The following is a 13,601-nucleotide window of genomic DNA, read 5'->3' on the forward strand; positions in this document are numbered from 1 at the left end:
TTTCTTCTTTTGTTTATATCTAAAATCAACTTTACACTATGTTTTAACTCTAGCATAGATTCTTGATCCTTGATAGCTCTCATTTCAGCATTTCAACATTCAAGTTTTCGAGTTTCCTCTTCATTATATAGTCCTTTCCACCCTAATAACCACTTTGTTACTTCATTAAAATCAAGACTTGAACAAAGCCAATGATACAAAACCTACTCCCACTTTATAAAAAATGTTTCCTCCAACATTGCAACCATATTATAGATGGGAATAGCACATGCCCAAGTGATGGGGACACAACCCAACAACCAAAATAGACACAATAGAAAGGGGAAATTATATTAACTGAGAAAATAAGCTGGTACAAACAGTGCAGAGAAAATAAACTCAAAACATGCCCTGCGGGCTTACAATAGCATAAATCTGGAGAATATTTCTCCTTTTAGCACCTCCTCTCAAGCTCCAATCCGAACTGCCTTTTACAATGCCAAAAATCTCCTTAAATAGACCCCGGAGGGTTAAGGACTAGGAGTACATTCTAGAAAGTGCTAGTAGGCATCCACCGACAAAATAGAAGGTTCCGGAAGCTGCATTAGAAGTCGGTGCAATTCTAGAAGAATCCAGAAACGGTAGCCGAACTTCCGGGAGGCATAACTTTTGAACCGTAACTCCGATTGACGAACCGTTTACATTTTCGGAAAGCTCTCGAAGCGCTCTATAGCCCTATGGACTAGCTTCGCTCGTCCCCCATTTTTTGACCCTTTTCGAGGTCATCTAATGCCCCAAACTTGACTTTGAAGCATTCTTAGGGGGTCTCCAAAACCCGAAAAACTGCAATAACTTTCAAACCGTGGACCTTTTGACCTGATTCTTTTTTTGGAATGCTCTAAATCTTGATTACATTCATCTGGCCAAGTCACACCTTCTAGGTCACCAAAATGATGATCAAATTGCATGCTCCTATTTTTTTGGGATTTTTAAATGCACTGATAGTTGAACTATGAGAGTTGGAACCTTTATTTGAGCCAAATGGGTATCCAAAAATGCAAAGAAATAAAATAGAAACTAAGTCTAGGTACATTTTTTTTTTGGGTGACATAGGATTGCCCTTATACCTCTGGATGCTCCTGCATCAGACACCCAGGGTAGATTGAAAAGTGACCCTGTCACTTTATGGATGGTAGAGGAAATCCCAAATGGGAAACCTCAGCTGCTAAAATCCAAGTTGAGTCTTCGATCGGTCGTCCTTTCCATTTGACCAAATACTCTTCATACTGCCTATTTCTGGTACTCCTACCCACACGATGATCTAGAATGTCTTCTATCTCCTCCTTCTTAGAAGCAGGAATTGGACATGGCTCTAAAACCAGCTCCTCATCAGTACCATCATCATGATACTCTGTCAAATCTGCAATGTTGAAAATGGGAGAAATGTGAATACCATCTGGCAGCTCCACCTCATATGCATTTCCTGAGTTATGTTTCTTCAAAATTTTGCAGGGGCCAAATTTCTTCATTTTCAGCTTGTTGTAAGTACCAACTGGAAATCTTTCTTTTCATAAGTGCACCATGACAAGATCCCCTACTTGGAATTCCTTATGTCTTCTCCTTTGATCAGCCCTAGCTTTATACTCTTGATTCATCTTGATAATGTGTGCTTGGACCTCCTCATGTAGACGCTTGATGTGTTCAGCAAAATCCTTAGCTTCAGCACTTGTTCTCTCCCCTTGTTCTATCTTCCTCAATTCTGGTGCAGTCCTTGGGCTATTTCCATATACAATTTGAAATGGTGATTTTCCAGTACTCCTATTTATAGAGTTATTATAAGCAAACTCTGCCCGTGGTAGAATCAAATCCCATCCCTTAGGCTTATCTCCAACTAAACATCTCAGCAAATTGCCCAGACTTCTATTTACCACTTCTGTTTGGCCATCAGTCTGTGGGTGATGCGTGGAACTGAGTTTCAAGTCTGTTCTCAACTTCTTCCACAATGTCCTCCAGAAATACCCCACAAATTTAGTATCTCGGTCAGAAATTATACTCCTTGGAAGACCATGTAGTCTTACCACCTCTTTGAAAAACAAGTCTGCAATATGGACAGCTTCATGAGTTTTATGGCATGGAATGAAATGTGCCATTTTGGAGAACCTATCAACCACCACGAATACTGAGTCATTACCCCTTTGTGTCCTTGGCAATCTAAGAACAAAATCCATACTTATGTCCTCCCATGGCCTTGATGGAACAGGCAATGGCTGATATAGGCCAGTATTTTGACTAAACCCCTTGGCAACTTGACAAACCTGGCAACTCTGTACAAACTTCTTCACATCCTGTGTAATTTGAGGCCAAAAATAATTTTCTCTAAGAATGGCAATGGCCTTATCCTGACCAAAATGTCCTGCCATCCCTCCACTATGTTTCTCCTTATTCAGATTTTCCCTCATGGAGCTCCTTGGAATGCACAATTGACTACCTTTGAACAACATGCCATCCTGAATCAAATAGTCTAACCACTTGGTTCTATCTACAGCAACAGGTTCTTTACAAGATTTCCATGCTTCAGCAAAATCAGGATCCTCGGGGTACAAATTCTTGAGTTCATCAAACCCAACTACTTCAACCTGCATTGTTGTAAGCAACAACTGTCTCCTACTTAATGCATCTGCAACCCTGTTAGATTTTCCACTTCTATGCTTTAACACAAATGTATAACTCTGCAAGAATTCTACCCACTTCATATGCCTCTGATTCAATTTACCTTGGCTATTTAGGTACTGTAATGCCTGATGATCAGTATACAAAACAAATTCCTTTAGCAACAAATAATGCCTCCATTTCTTTAAGGCCTGAACTATCGCATAGAACTCTTGATCATAAACAGAATACTTCTTCTTTGCATCATTCAATTTTTCACTAAAATATGCAATAGGCTTACCTTCTTGGCTTAATACAGCCCCAATAGCGCTACCACTAGCATCACAGTCCACCTGGAATACTTTTCTGAAATCTGGAAGTGCCAACACAGGCTGTTCAGTCACCTTCTTCTTTAGCAATTCAAAACTTCTTGCAGCTGCTGCAGTCCATTTGAACTCTTTTCTATCCCCTCTTATTGTATCAGTTAGGGGTGCACATATGCCACTGAAATTCTTAATAAACTTCCTGTAAAAACTAACCAGACCATGAAATGATCTTACCTCAGTAGCAGACCTTGGAGTAGGCCATTCCAAGATGGCTTTTACCTTCTCTGGATCCATTTTGAGACCTTCAAGTGATATAACAAATCCCAAATAGACTAACTCCCTTTTTGCAAAGACACACTTCTTTAGATTAATTAACAGTTTCTCTTCCCTTAGCCTTTCAAGGACACTACGAATATGCAGTAAATGTTCTTCCAAAGTCTTGCTGAAAATTAAAATATCATCCAAATAGACAATAACAAATTTTCCCAAGAACTTCTTAAGTACCTCATTCATGAGCCGCATGAAGGTGCTTGGGGCGTTCGTCAATCCAAAGGGCATGACTAACCACTCATAAAGACCTTCCTTGGTCTTGAAGGTTGTTTTCCACTCATCCCCTTCTCGAATCCGTATCTGATGATAGCCACTCTTCAGATCTATCTTTGTGAAGTACTCAGCTCCACTCAAGCAGTCCATAAGATCATCCATCCTTGGCAAAGGAAATCGGTACTTGATGGTTATCCTATTTATAGCTCGGGAATCTGTACACATCCTCCACTCTCCATCCTTTTTTGGTGTGAGTACTACAGGTACTGCACATGGACTCAGGCTCTCTCGAATCATGCCCTTCCTCAACAGCTCTTGAACCTGTCTATTTAGCTCCTCTGTTTCAGTAGGAGTCATCCTGTGAGCAGCCTTGTTAGGCAAACTAGCTCCTGGAATCAGATCTATTTGATGACTGATTTGCCTTACTGGTGGCAATCCATCTGGAACATTATCAGAGATAATATCTCCAAATTCTCCTAGTAAATCTGAAACTTCAAATGGTATTTCACTACTACCTTCTTTATCTTTTCTAGGAATCAAAGCATAGCACATGCGCTGATGTTTCATGCCATCTAAAAACTTCCTTCCATCAACAAGAAAAATCCTAGCACTGCTACATACCTTTTCACCTTCCTTTTTCATGGGCTTCAATTTGTGGCGAACTCCATCCTTTGTCAGAGAGTATGTGTTTGCATGTCCATCATGTATTGCATGTCTATCAAACTGCCATGGTCTACCCAACAATAGATGGCAAACATCCATCGAAATAACATCACAAAGAACTTCATCATGGTAACTCCCAATTTTGAATTTTACTAAACATTGTTCACTTACCAGGACCTTATGATCATCTTTTACCCAAGAAATCCGATAGGGCTGGGGATGTTTCTCCCTCTTGAGCTTCAGCTTAGAGACCATCTCTTCGGATACCAAGTTATCAGTGCTACCACCATCAATGATCACATCACAACATTTATCCTCACACTTGCATCTGGTACGGAACAAGCTCCTCCGTTGTCCTCGTTCATTTTCACCACTTAGTAGGACTCTTTCATTTACCAAGGTCTCTCCTCTTTCAGCATCCTCTGAATGTGATGATTGTGCATCCTCATCAACATGAGCAACCCTAGCTTGGCCCTCAGCTCTCCTATCTGTCCTTCCTTGTCATTGAGGGCATTCAAAGGCACGATGACCTTCTTCATTGCAATGGAAATAGGTACCACGGAAGCCTCCTCTTCCTTGCCCACGTCCTCTACCTCTTCCTCTTTGATTTCCAAAGTCTTGATCACGGGAGCGGTTGAAACCCTCATTCCTCTGGTTCCTGCTAGTACCCTCATCTTCATTTTTCTTTTGAGTTTCATTGCGGCCTCCAGATGATCTACCGCTTCCCCTTCCTCCTTGACCACGCCCTCTTTGTCTTCCTTCAAACCTTTTACTCAGCTTCTCTTCAACTCGTAGGGAAAACTGGTATGCTTCTTCAACGCTGGTCATTCTTACCAGACTTAGTTCTTCCTGTATGCTAGGTCGTAACCCACTGATATAACGAGAAACCTTCTCCTTATTTGCTTCTGCATGCCCCGCTCTAATCAAGAGTCGATAAAACTCCTCTGTATATTCTTGGACTGATCTTCCTGCTTGCTTTAACCCATGCATCTTCTTAAACAGATCAAGCTCGTAGTCCACAGGAATGAACTGCTTCTTCAATTTGTCCACCATGCGATCCCATCTTGTGATCTTCTCCTTTCCTCTTCTAAGTCTTTCCAGTTGAATCTCTTGCCACCAGATTTTTGCATGGCCTTTTAGTTTGGCTTTTGCAAACTTAACCCTATCTGGGTCCCTTATATCCTCATATTCAAAGTATTCATCCAGTTCATTGATCCAATCAATCAACTCATCTGGTTTCAAATTTCCCGAAAATATACCCACTTCAATTGTAGGTCTTTTCCCAAACCTAGAAATGGCCCTAAAAAGCCTTTCCTCTACAGGATTCAGAACTTCCCTGTCAACTTCCATTACTTCCTCTTCATTGTCATCCTCACTATTGTCATCTGCGGCAATATTTGCTCCTCTACGAAGCTCCTCTTGCAATGCTTGTACTTGTCTCTGGAGGGCTCTAACCTCCTCAGGATCAACAGCTCTGGCCCTTCCACCATGCTCTCTTCGTGGAGGCATCTTCTAACTCGAACCCACAACCACACAGTCCTGGTGCAAACTGCCTCACAGTCGGTGCTCTGTCTACACACTCAGGAAAACCCGCTCTAATACCACTTGATGGGGACACAACCCAACAACCAGAATAGACACAATAGAAAGGGGAAATTATATTAACTGAGAAAATAAGCTGGTACAAATAGTGCAGAGAAAATAAACTCAAAACATACCCTGCGGGCTTACAATAGCATAAATCTGGAGAATATTTCTCCTTTTAGCACCTCCTCTCAAGCTCCAATCCGAACTACCTTTTACAATGCCAGAAATCTCCTTAAATAGACCCCGGAGGGTTAAGGACTAGGAGTACATTCTAGAAAGTGCTAGTAGGCATCCACCGACAAAATAGAAGGTTCCGGAAGCTGCATTAGAAGTCGGTGCAATTCTAGAAGAATCCAGAAACGGTAGCCGAACTTCCGGGAGGCATAACTTTTGAACCGTAACTCCGATTGACGAACCGTTTACATTTTCGGAAAGCTCTCAAAGCGCTCTATAGCCCTATGGACAAGCTTCACTCGTCCCCCATTTTTTGACCCTTTTCGAGGTCATTTAATGCCCCAAACCTGACTTTGAAGCATTCTTAGGGGGTCTCCAAAACCCGAAAAACTGCAATAACTTTCAAACCGTGGGCCTTTTGACCTGATTCTTTTTTTGGAATGCTCTAAATCTCGATTACATTCATCTGGCCAAGTCACACCTTCTAGGTCACCAAAATGATGGTCAAATTGCATGCTCCTATTTTTTTGGGATTTTTAAATGCACTGATAGTTGAACTATGAGAGTTGGAACCTTTATTTGAGCCAAATGGGTATCCAAAAATGCAAAGACATAAAATAGAAACTAAGTCTAGGTACATTTTTTTTTTGGGTGACATAGGATTGCCCTTATACCTCTGGATGCTCCTGCATCACCAAGCCATAACCCAATTAAATTGGTCTAGCTACTGATTAGTTGGGTTGATTACAAATTCCTATAGAACTATCACTAGATTAGGTATGATAAAATGAACAATCAGTTATTCTTAGCTAGTAGGATCAAATACAGTTTTCCAAGTTGATAAAATTGCATATGCGGATGCATCACTTGAATGTCACACATAAAGCATGTTCCCAACCTTTAAACACTCTTATAAGAAATGACAAAGAAAATGCAAATGCAATATATGAAAAATTGCACAACTTGTAGTCTTTATATATACAGAGAGATTTTTTTTAAGGTGCTTATTACATATTAGCCACAATAGAAACATTGATCCAAATGCATACATATTCTAGAATACAAACAATTAAACAATAAAACTCAATCAACCCTTGCTAAGTGACTTAGCTCAAGATCCCACACAAAAATAATGCAGACAAGGAAAAATGGGTAGAGTTCACAAGAAATTTTAGAAAAACATATCATAGAAGATATTTTTAGAAAAAAACAAGTCATAACCTAGTTAAACTGGTCTAGTTTCTAATTAGCTAGGTTAATTAAAAATTCTTTTAGAACTGTTATCTGATTAGGTACAATAAAACAAACAATCAGTTGTTACCAGCTAGAAGGATCAAATATGAATAAAATGAACAATTAGTTGTTACCACCTAGAAAATCTTAAAGCCCTCACAATATGAATAGAGGTCCATGAAGCTCATTTGTACTGGCTAGTTGAAGACAAAGGAGAAAATCCCTATTTGTAAATGAAATAGGCCTAATTGGGCTCTTCCTTGTAGCCATGTTTTGAGAAAAAAGGGTGGAATCGGTGGAGAAGATAATAAAAAAGAGTTGTTTTGGCATACTAAAGCAATGCATTGCAAGGCTTGGTGACTTCTTCATGATTGTGAAAGATGGTAGTGAATTATGGTTAAAAATACCTATTCTTCTTGAAGACCTCAAATGCTCTTCATCCAGTATGAGAGCCTAGTAGACAACAAGAAGTGAAGATTGATCAAGATAGTGGAGTAGAGTTTAGGATTGGAGGATATTTTCTTGAAAAAGGTCCTATAAGTCCACATGGTGATATATCAAGACACCCTAAGTCTCAGAGGTAGACAAGAAGCAGGAATCAATGATTGGTTCATCCCTATTCTCCCTATCACTATGCTCACTATGGAGTTCCAAATTCAAATTGTTATTTGAGCGTGATAACTTTATATTTTTTCTATATAGTCTAAGGAAGTGCTTTAAGGATAAACTTAACACATTTTGAGTTGGTTGGCCAAGAATACAAAAATGTAAAATGTTACTCTTAAGAAGGAAAGAGCCAAGAATTTTGTTGTGTCCACTACTGTAAAAGCCAAACAAACCATCAGAGGAAGGAAGTCACAAATAGGGAACTATAGAAAGTACCTTGAATGCACAAGGAGAAAAAAGGGCAAAGACCACAAGGAAGCTCACCCAAGCAAGAGTAGTAGAGGAAGATTAGAGCATCTTCAAGAGAACATATATGAAGATCTACTAGGTACAATAAAATGAACAATTAGTTGTTCCCACCTAGAAAACTTTAAATCCCTCACAATATGAATAGAGGTCCATGAAAGTCATTTGTACTAGCTAGTTGAAGACAAAGGAGAAAATCCTTATTTTGTAGGTGAAATAGGGCTAATTAGGCTCTTCCTTGTAGCCTTTTTTTTGAGGAAAAAGGGTGGAATTGGTAGAGAGGATAATCAAAAAGAGTTGTTTTGACATACTAAAGAAATGAATTGCAAGGCTTGGTGACTTCTCCATGATCTTGAAAGGTGGTGGTGAATTAAGGTTTAAAATACCTATTTTTGTTGAAGACCTTGAATGTTCTTCATCTAGTATGAGAGCCTGGCAAACAACAAGAAGTGAAGATTGATCAAGATAGTGGAGTAGGGTTTAGGATTGGAGGATATTTTCTTGAAAAAGGTCCTATAAGTCCATGTGGTGACCTAGCAAGACACCCTATGTCTTAAAGGTAGACAAGAACCAGGAATCAATGATTGGTTCATCTCTATTCTCCCTATGACTATGCTCACTATGGAGTTCAAAATTCAAATTGTTATTAGAGCATGATAACTTTATGTTTTTTGTCTATAGTTTGAGGAAGTGATTTAAGGATCACTTAACACATTCTAAGTTGGTTGGCCAAGAACGAAAAAATGTAAAATATTACTCTTAAGAAGGTTAGGTACAATAAAACAAACAATTAGTTGTTCCCAGCTAGTAGGATCAAATACAATTTTCCAAGGTGATAAAATTGCATATACAAGTGTATGTATGCATGTATGCATATATGTGTATACATATGTATGCATGTATATGTATGTATATATATCTATGTGTGTGTGTGTGTGTGTGTGTGTGTGTACATACATACACACACACACATATGTATGTATGTATGTATCTATCTATCTATGTATATATATAGAGAGATCTTGTGTATTGTGGAGATTAGTGGAGATCTAAGATTTTGTTGTCATTCCCTTGTGATTGCTACATATTGTTGCCATGCCCTTGTGATATCTACATCTCGTTGTCATGTCCTTGTGATCTTTTTATATGTATGTATGCATATATATGTGTATGTATGTATGTATGTATGTATATGGGTAAAAGTACAAAGTTGTGTCATCTTTCAGGCTGACTTATTAGAATAACTAAATTTGAGTATTTCTATCTAATTTTTTAATTTTTTCAAAGATATGATCTATAGATAAATTCATTCTAGCTAAGTTATATATGATCTCACACTTTTCCAATTGGAAATGTCTATTGAATGCATGTTTTATACTAGTTTGTATCCAATTACTAAAGAAATAAAGTTATTTCATAAAAGTGGCATTTCAATAACTCTTACTATTTTTTATGATTTCGTTTAATAACATATAAGCATCATTTTGTAGCATCCAAAGTCAAGAATATTTTCATATAGAATTTATCGTGTTTTAATTAGATATAGTATATTGTAATTAAAAAATTCTACAAGTACATATTTTAACACTCAAAAAGATGATGGTTTTCAGAAAGAAAAAAATATTAAATCATATCAAAAAAAAATTAAAATTATATGACATTCTAGAGGAGAGAGTCCTCTTCTAGAATGTGTAATTTGTCTCCTTGTTCAAATAGATTTTTTTTTGAAAAATGTGGTGGGAGATGAAAATTATTGATCTGAGGCAAAATGAAATTTGAATCATTATAAAAGATAAAATATAGGTCTAAAGCTGATTTTTATTTTTGATTGTTCTAGCCATATATGTTATCTATAACATAGTCTGAAATCAAAGGGAAATAAGCTAAATTCCATATAGCTATGTGGTGGGAACTATACCCCTAATTTTTAGTGTTTTTCACTAACTAAAAAGTTGTCTTTAAAAATTAAACATATTTATGAATTCTTATTCTAAATAATTATTGAAAATTATAATCCTAAACTTTATCCATTTCCACACATTTCATTTGTTTATTTCGTTTTGAAATTAAAAATAATAATACCAATTTTATGTCATTCAAGGTGAATAGTTATACTTTTGTTAGCATTTTCCATTACAAAAGGGTGACACTGGTTTGTGCTTTTACCCATATGTATATATGTATGTATATGCATGTATGTATATAAATAGAAAGATCTTGGCACAATAGAAAAACAATAAAACTCACTCAACATGTAGCATGACCACAGATGCAATGGCAACACCTATTGGTAAGTAGATTCTTCTTTTTCTCTTTCATTTTTCATGTGGTTATTTTACTTGAACTATTATTTCTTGAGGTGCATTTTTTAATATTGGGTTCATTTTATGCAAGAGGTAATGAGGACATTCTTGGATGTACCCGTGTGATAAATTTCTTGTGAGAAATGAAGGTGGACTTCCCCTAGGAGTAGCATGAGGTGGTAACTTACCATGCTTATACACGTATGGATGTTTAGGTAATCAACATTGAATTTAATAAAAGGAATATGTGCTTCAAAACTAGCTTTTAAACATAACTATATAAGGAGTGAGTTAGGATGTATATAGGTTATCCTTACATTAACTATAAACTATAACATAAAGGCTACACCAAAGTATTACAATATTGTAATTATAAAAAACTGCCCGATTCGCCTGAGTGGGTGTATGATGGTGAAGAGATGTATTAGGTGAATAAATCTCACCAATGGTTATAGGAATAAAACTACATAAAAATAATTAGAAACTAGAACTACATATTTGTTAGAATGAGTAGTTTAAGGGTCTTGATCCTATGGATACATGTATGTAGGTAGCCTAGTAGGCAGAGTATGCCTCTAGTGTGTAGATGCTTTGGACATAGTTAGGTAGCACTTAACTATTTTAAGATATTATATGTTAACTCACAAGGTTCATTCCCTTGCAGAAGCCGGTGCCACAATAACATTATCTCTAAACCATGCAAAGGATGTTGAAGTGGTTCCCAACCTTGAAACACTCTTATAAGCAATGGAAAAGAAAATGCAGATACAATACATTCTTAAGTAGACAATTGTGAGAAATAGGTGTGTGAAGGCTCCATGCAAAAACACGTAGAAGCAAAAAAGGTCATGAACATTTTTGATGACATGTTTTACAAGAGCATACACAAGTTCTTCAAGGTGACTTGTATTATTAAATTTTCATATACATTTTTCTTCTAATCATTTATTTCTTTATTAATTGTATTATAAGAATCCATTGCATTTTGTATTAGGTTATGAAACCTATGGGTATGGTTATACATTTAGAAACAAGGAGTATGTTTATACTAAAACACATCATACATTTAACTCAATTAGGGTTTTTTGTAAGTTTCATGTGGAATCAAAAGGATTCTCATTTGGTGTTGTGGATTATAAATAGAAATCTCTTTATTGTATGACTATGGAATTGATTTTGAATTGGTGGGTACATTGTATTTCATTTGTAGATTCAATAGAGCTTTTGGTAGTGTGGGTTGTAAAGGGATTTCAACTTTATGATCTGCTAATGGAGATGAATTTCTTAATTGTAACTTTAATTGGTACATATTTTTGCAGGTTATGAAAGGATTAGAAGTTCCTGATCATTTAACAATGGAGATGAGTTTCATACAAGTTCAAATGGTTAAAATGTAAATTATAAATCTTTTAGTATGGTGTAGTAGATAGAGATTTCATTTTATGATTTGATGTGTATGTTATAAATTGTCTTGTAGATTTTTTTTTTGTGGTCTCATTATGGGTCTGACTTTCATATGTGTTGGATTGCTAATGGAAATCATCTATAGACTTAAATATAAATCTTTTGGTATTGTTTTTGTAGATTGCCTCTAGAATAACCTTAATTCTTACTAGTCATTTCCCACAGTTTGCATCCTACAAGGGAATATTGCAAGTCATTGTAGTTAAATAGAGAGAAGATTATGTAAGACTTGCATCTGGTGTTGAGGAAGGCATGTGGAGACCAAAATGGTTTTTTCTCTATCCTTTAAAACATTAATCCAATTTCGTTCATTGTTACGATCTGCACATCCGATGTATTTCCCCATCCAAAATCAACCTCATGCAATGGAAATCTTGGAGAGCTTACTGCATTAGTTCTATATACGTACCCATCCATCATTGTAATCAACTTGTGTTTTTCCATGAGATTCTACCTTCTTCAACTGACCAACAAGTGGATAGAAATGCACTAAAACTTATGAAAGGCTTTTAATCATGTGCTCTATGAACAAAGAGTAGTCAATGAGAGGATTATATCTATCCACTAATGGCAGGTGATTAAAATTTGTTATTTCAAGCACACTTTATGCCAAACAATGAGACAAAGATGAGAATTTTTTTTTTTTTCCTCTAAATAAAAATGCAATACATGACAAATTGCACAACTTGTAGTCCTCCCAATATTTGGACTATAAATTCTCAAAGACACTTGCAATTGACTCCAATGTTAGAGTACCTACTACAACACTTTCCTATATATATTGCCACAAACTCTCTCTTGTGCCTTAAATTATGATCAAGCCTCTAAATACCTACCTCTACCATATGTAAAATCAACTTCACATTGTGTTGTAACTTTGGCATAGGTGTTTGATCCTCAATAGCTTTCATTTCAAAATTTCAAAATTCAATTTTTCAATTGTTCTCTTCATTATATGTTTGGTTTATCATTGATTTCCTCCAATTTGATTATGGTGCATCTAAACTAGCTTCTCCAATGATGCAATCACCGATCTATCTCTAGATTGTGCAAGTACTTGTTGTTTTACAGAATTTGCTACCACTTTGGAAAAAATTATGTCTCCAACATTGAAACCATATGATAAATGGGAATAATAGATGCCCAAGCCATAACCTAGTTAAACTAGTCTACTTATTGATTATCTAGGTTGATTGCAAATTCTTGTAGAACTGTGATCATCTATTAGGTACGATAAAACAAACAATCAACTATTCCCAACTAGTAGGATCAAATACAATTTCCCAAGGTGATAAAATTGCATATGTAGATACATCACTTGAATTCCATGCATGAAGCACATTCTCCAACTTATAATGAATGGTTGAATATAAAGTATCCATATGCTGGCCCAAAATGGAAGCCAAGGATGTAACCATATATGTATTGGGATGCTCTCCATGTGAGGATCCCAAGTATCTACTCCTACTATTAATTTGGTCATCACTATATGATCTAAAATGTTATGAAGTACTAAAGCCGGTAGTAACTTCCGCCATGTCTTAGGAAAATGTAGCATAGGTTTAGGTCCCTTGGCTCTTAGAAATTTTTAGCAGCTATTCTCACTGCTAGAAGAATAACTTCATTGAAGAGTTGAGTGTAAGGAGTTGAACAAGCAAGTTCTGCTTATGTGTAAATTCCATAATCACGGGGTTCATTCCCTTGGAGAAGCCATAACCCAGTTAAATATACGTATATATACAAGCCATAACCTAGTTAAATGGGTATA

The sequence above is a fragment of the Cupressus sempervirens genome, chromosome 6, assembly GCF_028749045.1.
Source record: "Cupressus sempervirens isolate cs-2001-9-10 chromosome 6, ASM2874904v1, whole genome shotgun sequence".
Lineage (NCBI taxonomy): Eukaryota > Viridiplantae > Streptophyta > Pinopsida > Cupressales > Cupressaceae > Cupressus > Cupressus sempervirens.